This window comes from Lissotriton vulgaris, chromosome 1_2, assembly GCF_964263255.1.
Source record: "Lissotriton vulgaris chromosome 1_2, aLisVul1.2, whole genome shotgun sequence".
Lineage (NCBI taxonomy): Eukaryota > Metazoa > Chordata > Amphibia > Caudata > Salamandridae > Lissotriton > Lissotriton vulgaris.
This window is the reverse complement of record NC_141686.1, coordinates 197,336,395-197,343,389: the sequence shown is the minus strand read 5'-3', so window position 1 is coordinate 197,343,389 and position 6,995 is coordinate 197,336,395.

The window sequence follows — 6,995 nt, the reverse complement described above, 5'->3', positions numbered from 1 at the left end:
TGGATGGACAGGCCATGTGGTTGGGGGCCATTTTGAGTGCTGCTACAGGCCCTGGCCATGTGCTGTGATGGAGGGGGCCATTTTGAATGCATGGAGTGTTCTCAGGCCTGCACCCATTTTGCCTAGCTTTCATCCATTATGCCCAGGGCCCAGGGGTAGTGAGTGGTGCATGTTCCTAGTCTTTCTGTGGGTTGTCTTGAATATAAACATCATGGCATGGGATTGTGGTGATTTTCCAGTGATTTTCGTTTTTTGGGCCTGTTGTGGATGGACAGGCCATGTGGTTGGGGGCCATTTTGAGTGCTGCTACAGGCCCTGGCCATGTGCTGTGATGGAGGGGGCCATTTTGAATGCAGGGAGTGTTCTCAGGCCTGCACCCATTTTGCCTAGCTTTCATCCATTATGCCCAGGGCCCAGAGGTAGTGAGTGGTGCATGTGCCTAGTCTTTCTGTGGGTTGTCTTGAATTTAAACATCATGGCATGGGATTGTGATGATTTTTCTGTGATTTTCGTGTTTTGGGCCTGTTGTGGATGGACAGGCCATGTGGTTGGGGGCCATTTTGAGTCCTGCTACAGGCCCTGGCCATGTGCTGTGATGGAGGGGGCCATTTTGAATGCATGGAGTGTTCTCAGGCCTGCACCCATTTTGCCTAGCTTTCATCCATTATGCCCAGGGCCCAGGGGTAGTGAGTGGTGCATTTGCCTAGTCTTTCTGTGGGTTGTCTTGAATTTAAACATCATGGAGGGGCTGGATCATGGCATGGGATTGTGCTGATTTTTCTGTGATTTTCGTTTTTTGGGCCTGGTGTGGATGGACAAGCCATGTGGTTGGGGGCCATTTTGAGTGCTGATACAGGCCCTGACCATGTGCTGTGATGGAGGGGGCCATTTTGAATGCAGGGAGTGTTCTCAGGCCTGCACCCATTTTGCCTAGCTTTCATCCATTATGCCCTGGCCCAGGGGTAGTGAGTGGTGCATGTGCCTAGTCTTTCTGTGGGTTGTCTTGAATTTAAACATCAAGGCATGGGATTGTGGTGATTTTTCAGTGATTTTCGTTTTTTGGGCCTGTTGTGGATGGACAGGCCATGTGGTTGGGGGCCATTTTGAGTGCTGCTACAGGCCCTGGCCATGTGCTGTGATGGAGGGGGCCATTTTGAATGCAGGGAGTGTTCTCAGGCCTGCACCCATTTTGCCTAGCTTTCATCCATTATGCCCAGGGCCCAAGGGTAGTGAGTGGTGCATGTGCCTAGTCTTTCTGTGGGTTGTCTTGAATTTAAACATCATGGCATGGGATTGTGGTGATTTTTCAGTGATTTTCGTTTCTTGGGCCTGTTGTGGATGGACAGGCCACGTGGTTGGGGGCCATTTTGAGTGCTGCTACAGGCCCTGGCCATGTGCTGTGATGGAGGGGGCCATTTTGAATGCAGGGAGTGTTCTCAGGCCTGCACCCATTTTGCCTAGCTTTCATCCATTATGCCCAGGGCCCAGGGGTAGTGAGTGGTGCATGTGCCTAGTCTTTCTGTGGGTTGTCTTGAATTTAAACATCATGGCATGGGATTGTGCTGATTTTTCTGTGATTTTCGTGTTTTGGCCTGTTGTAGTGGCCTTTTCACCAGGGGTAGTGACTAGTGAGTGTTGCATGTGCCTAGTCTTTCTGTGGGGTGTCTTGAATTTAAGCATCATGGAGGGCATGGGATTGTGCTGATTTTTCAGTTTTTTTTCGATTTTTTGGGGGTGTATAACTGAACTGATGTTCCTCTGTCTTCCATTGTTTTTAGGTGCACAAGACTCAAGAGAACCACCAGTGCCAGGAAGAAGTCCTGCAGCGGTGTGTGTGTGCAGCATAACGTCACGCGACGTCACGTCTGGCCTCATACAACTCTACAATTCGTGCAACTGCGGCCTGCTGTCTGACCTGATCTGAAGAAGATGGCCCCAAAAAAAGGTCTCCGTAGCTCCTCTAACAAGAAAGTTGCTAGTAAGGAGCAGAAGAAGCAAGTTACCAAGGAGGCTGGTGTGCCGGCCGCCACGTTTTTTGGGAGCAAAAAAAAAAGTACGCCTGCAGCAGCAGCAGGATCTGCTGGGGACCAAGTTGGGAGCAGCACCCCGGCTCCATTGGGTTCAGTGCCTCCACCACCACACCAACTTAAGTCAAAGCCCTTTAGTGCTTCAGAGGCAGTCAGTGTACTTCTCCAATCACCATCGACCAGTGATGTTGGCTCATCGCAAGAAAGTAGCAGCAATGTCCGTGAATCAACACAGGTTGTTGTAACTCATCTGACAAGTGTTGAACAACCACAGCCACAACAACAACACCATGTTCAAGTACAAGCCCAAGTACATGTGGAAGGAGAGGCAGCGCAAGGAGATGCGCAAGCAGAGGTGCATGGAGGGTCACAAGTGCCTACAATAGTTGTTCCTCCCGAAGTAGGGGCACATCAGGAAATCGACAATCAAGCCGAGGTATCATTGGAAGCCACTCCTCCTGATGATCATTCATTGTCTTCCACATCCCTAGCAAGGAAAAGATCAAGGTTGGTGTCTACATCTTCTTCAAGCCCACCTCCTTCTGATGATCCCATTCTGGATGAAGATTGGGAACCATCATCACGGCAGTCTGAGAGTGAGGCACACCATGATCTGACAAAGGTACCTAAGCGTAAAAGGAAGGTCGTCGAAAAACTCATAGCTATGGAGTGTGAGGAGGCTCAACAAGAAGTGACGGATACTGCTGCTGGTGAAGCCTCTCACGATGACGACGAGCCAGTCATCATAAAGGTCACTGCAGCCCCAGCGGGCATGCAGCAAAGAGACATTTTGACCCTATCCCGAGAAGCTGCTGAGCGTGATGATGATGTCGACGAGGAGGCAATGGAAATGGAAACACAACAATCATTAGATTTGGAGTTAACTAGTACACCAACACCTACCGCTTCCATATTTCTTTCTCGCAAGAAGGGACCTCCATCCACCTCGACCTCAATTAGTGGTGGTGAAAGTGCAAAACGTACTGAAGTTCGGCAATCCACATCCTCCACTTCATCTGGCATTAGCAGCAGGACCACCACCACCAGTATCGCCGCCTACTCCGGCCCCCAAAGACATTTCAAGTTTGCAGTTTGGGACTTCTTTAGTGTTTGCCCCAAAAATGAAAACATAGCCATTTGTAGCATGTGTAAGCTTCGAGTTAGTCGTGGTAAGTTTGGTTCCAACTATGGTACTGGAGGCCAGAGAGGTCATCTTGAAAGAAAGCACGCTGTCAAATGGTTTGCGCACCTACAGGCGATCGAGAAAGCCCGAATTGCACGTAATGCTGTTTCATCTGATGATGACGAGGAGGAAGAAGACGTGTCAAACCCTTCACTTACACCCAGTACCCCTGTCAGCAGTAAGCATGAGCGTGAAATCCGTTACGCTCGCGGATTTTGCGGATTTTCTGGAAATCCGCAATCCGCGAATTTTGCGGATTTCCCGCAAAATCCGCAAAAAAAAATCCGCGAACGTAACGGGTTCAAAATTTGAACCCACACTCATTTAACTATTTTACAATGGCGCCAGCAAGCTGCCAGCGCCGTTGTAAAATAGTTACAAAGTTAGCTTGCACAGGAACCACTAGATAAAACGAAGCAGGTGCTTCCTGTGCAAGCTAACTTTGTAACTATTTTACAACGGCGCTGGCAGCTTGCTGGCGCCATTGTAAAATAGTTACAGGGCAGCACAGCCTTACAGGTCACTCAAGGGAGCCCTGCACCCTTCAGGGCGATTGCATAGTAACACACACATGGTCGCTCGAACTAGTTAATGCTCAAATTCAGTGACTCATTCATTAGCCCAAAAACAATCATGAGCGTCTTCGAGGCTGGACAGGTGTGCCTCTTCCCAAATGTACCGTGGAAAATCAGCTGTGATGCTGGATAGAGGCCTTTGCATCCTTGACTTTCACGAGCGCAATACCCGTGCTGTTCCTGTGACCAGGAGCTTCTTTTTCTTCATCTGCTGAACCGATCCTTCTCTGACGTTTTATACATACAAGAGGCATGTGAACTCGCATGGAAGCCCCCCCCCCACCAGAAAATCCGCAAATCATGGTCGCTCGAACTAGTTAATGCTCAAATTCAGTGACTCATTCATTAGCCCAAAAACAATCATGAGCGTCTTCGAGGCTGGACAGGTGTGCCTCTTCCCAAATCTACAGTGGAAAATCAGCTGTGATGCTGGGTAGAGGCCTTTGCATCCTTGACTTTCATGAGCGCAATCCCCGTGCTGTTCCTGTGACCAGGAGCTTCTTTCTGTTCGTGTTCGCAGGGTTGCTGCAAGTTCGCACGCGTTTTGTACAATTTCGCAATTTGTGAAATTGTACAAAACGCGTGCGAACTTGCAGAAACCCGTGCGAACATACAAAAAAAAAAATCCGCGCGTATTCGCGGATTTTGCGGATTTTGGCAATCCGCAAATCCGTAAATCCGCAAATTCGCGGATTGCCAATCCGCAAAATCCGCTCATGCTTAGTCAGCAGCACACCCCATGTGAGCCACACTAAGAGTGTGGGAGAGAGTGAGACACCAATGCGCAAAAGTTCACCAGCGAGCGTAACTGGGTCGAAGATATCATCCTCATCCCGTAAATCCTTGGTCCAGGGCAACATTAAAAAGATGTTGTTTACAGAAGCGCAATATGAACGCAACCACCCACTGACGCGTCTGTATAACACTAAGCTGGCTAAAATGCTAGCTCTGGACCTTCTCCCTTTTTCTTTTGTAGAAGGGGTTGGTTTTCTAGAATTAGTGGCAGCGCTCTGCCCTAAATGGAAGGTTCCTAGCCGGTTCTATTTTGCCCGAGTTGCGGTTCCAGCACTACATGAAGATGTTCTGGAGGTGATTGGGGCAGCTTTGCAGAAGAGTGCTGTTCACACTATACATCTGACAACAGACCAGTGGCGCAGGCGCTGATTACATGTGCATCACTGCACACTGGGTCTCTTTTTCAGGGGCTAAAGCAAAGCTAAACACAGGTGTTGACCCGGACATTGTATTTAAAGCTGCTCGGAAACATGCAACACTAGCCATGTTTGGTTTGGAGAAACGTCACACAGCAGAAAACATTTTGGATGTCTTTAACACAAAGGTCCTTAACTGGCTGTCCCCAAAAAAACGCCAGGTTGGTTATGTTTCCACAGACAATGGCACCAATATAGTTAAGGCCATGAAGCTGGGTGACTATTTCAGAGTGCCGTGTTTGGCGCACTGTATAAACCTGGTTGTCCAAAAATTCTTGGGTAATAAAGACAGTGCAGCGTACAGAGTATTGGACACCTGCCGAAAAATGTGCAACCATTTCAGCCATTCTTTTAAGGCCCGGAAGCAGCTGAGGAGCCTGCTATATCAACATCAAATGCCAGTGAAAGCACTCGTCCAGGAGGTGGTAACACGTTGGAACTCAACCTTCTACATGCTTGAGCGTCTGTATGAGCAGTATACGGTACTCGATCACTATTTCTTAACACAGGGTACAGCTCAGAAGGAGGACCTGAGGATGGGTGCGGCGCAATGGAACATAGTTAAAAGCCTGACACGCATGCTTCGTCCTTTTGAGTTCTTCACGTGTGCAGTCAGCAAGGAGGACTGTAATTTGGGAAAAGCTATCCCATTGTTGTACATGCTGGAGCACCAACTGAAGGAGGTGTGTTCTGTGTTTGAAAAAGATAAAAAAAAACAAGACTCTTTTGTTCTGACTGAGAAATTATTAGAGCACCTACAAGGTGATGAACGTCTTAAAAGGATCCACTCAGACCAGCATTACATTTGTGCTACTATTCTGGATCGACGCTACAAAAAGGCGCTGGCAGGCCAAGCATTCTTTCCTTTTGCTGATGAAGATGTTACAAGTTACAAAGGGTGGATAGCCTCCTCAGCCAAGAGGTTTGAAAGAGAACTGCAGCAAATTGAAGGATTAGGCAGTACATCAGCAGGCCATCCCGAGTCACAACAATCCTCTTCTGCACCTGTGGCTGCAGCACAAGTGACCTCTCAGCCGTTAAAGAGACCGGCAACCGGATCATCTGCACCACCAGATGCAACAGTAACATTGGAGGCTGAAGAGGATTGGCTAGCTCGGCTTGGGTTTGGTTCTCAAAAGGTCACAGCAACAGCTAAGCAAAGAAGAGGAACCTTGGAGGAGAACCTTGATTCGATGGTCAAGGACTATCTGAATGACTCAACAGAGGTCTATGTTAAAGCTGATCCATTGGCGTATTGGCATGGGAAAAAAGAATTGTGGCCACAGCTCCCCAACCTGGCTTTAAACTACTTGTCTTGCCCACTCGCAAGCGTGTCTTCTGAACGTGTTTTCAGTGCTGCTGGTGGCATTGTAACTTCCAAACGGAGCCACCTCTCACCCAAAAATGTGGAGAGGTTAACAATGATCAAGATGAATCAGCACCTCATACCACCAGATTTCAGAGTACGAGAAAGCGCGCCGGATGAAGACGAGGTGGACAGCAACATAGATGAGGGAATTTCTACTCTGTCAGGTGACACTGACTTCACCCTGCCTGAATTCGCAGAGTATGATGACGAAGCCTTATTCTTATTCACGGACCGTGATACCGAGCCCTGAAAATGAGACAACGAATCACTAACTTTCTTTTTCGTCCTTATTCACTTTTATTCCTGTGTGTCTGTCTTTCTTTGTTGTGCACAGTTAATATAATTCAAACTTTAATCAGATAATCACAAAAACAAGCCCATCAGCAGAACTGTCTTCACTTGTTTGCTAATTGATTTGAAGGTGCCGCAGTCTGCATTCCTCAGGTTCACAAGTTCAGAAGAACATGCTCCTCTATCGTCCTCCTCCAGACTCCTATTTCCATCAAAGCCGAGGGCTGGTTTACGCCCAATGAAGAAAGACTCAGCACTTGTGGGGGTGTTGTTTTACCTCTTTGCAGGTGAGTTGACGGCGCTGGGGCCATTGCTGGGAAGCTCTAATACCGGATAAAA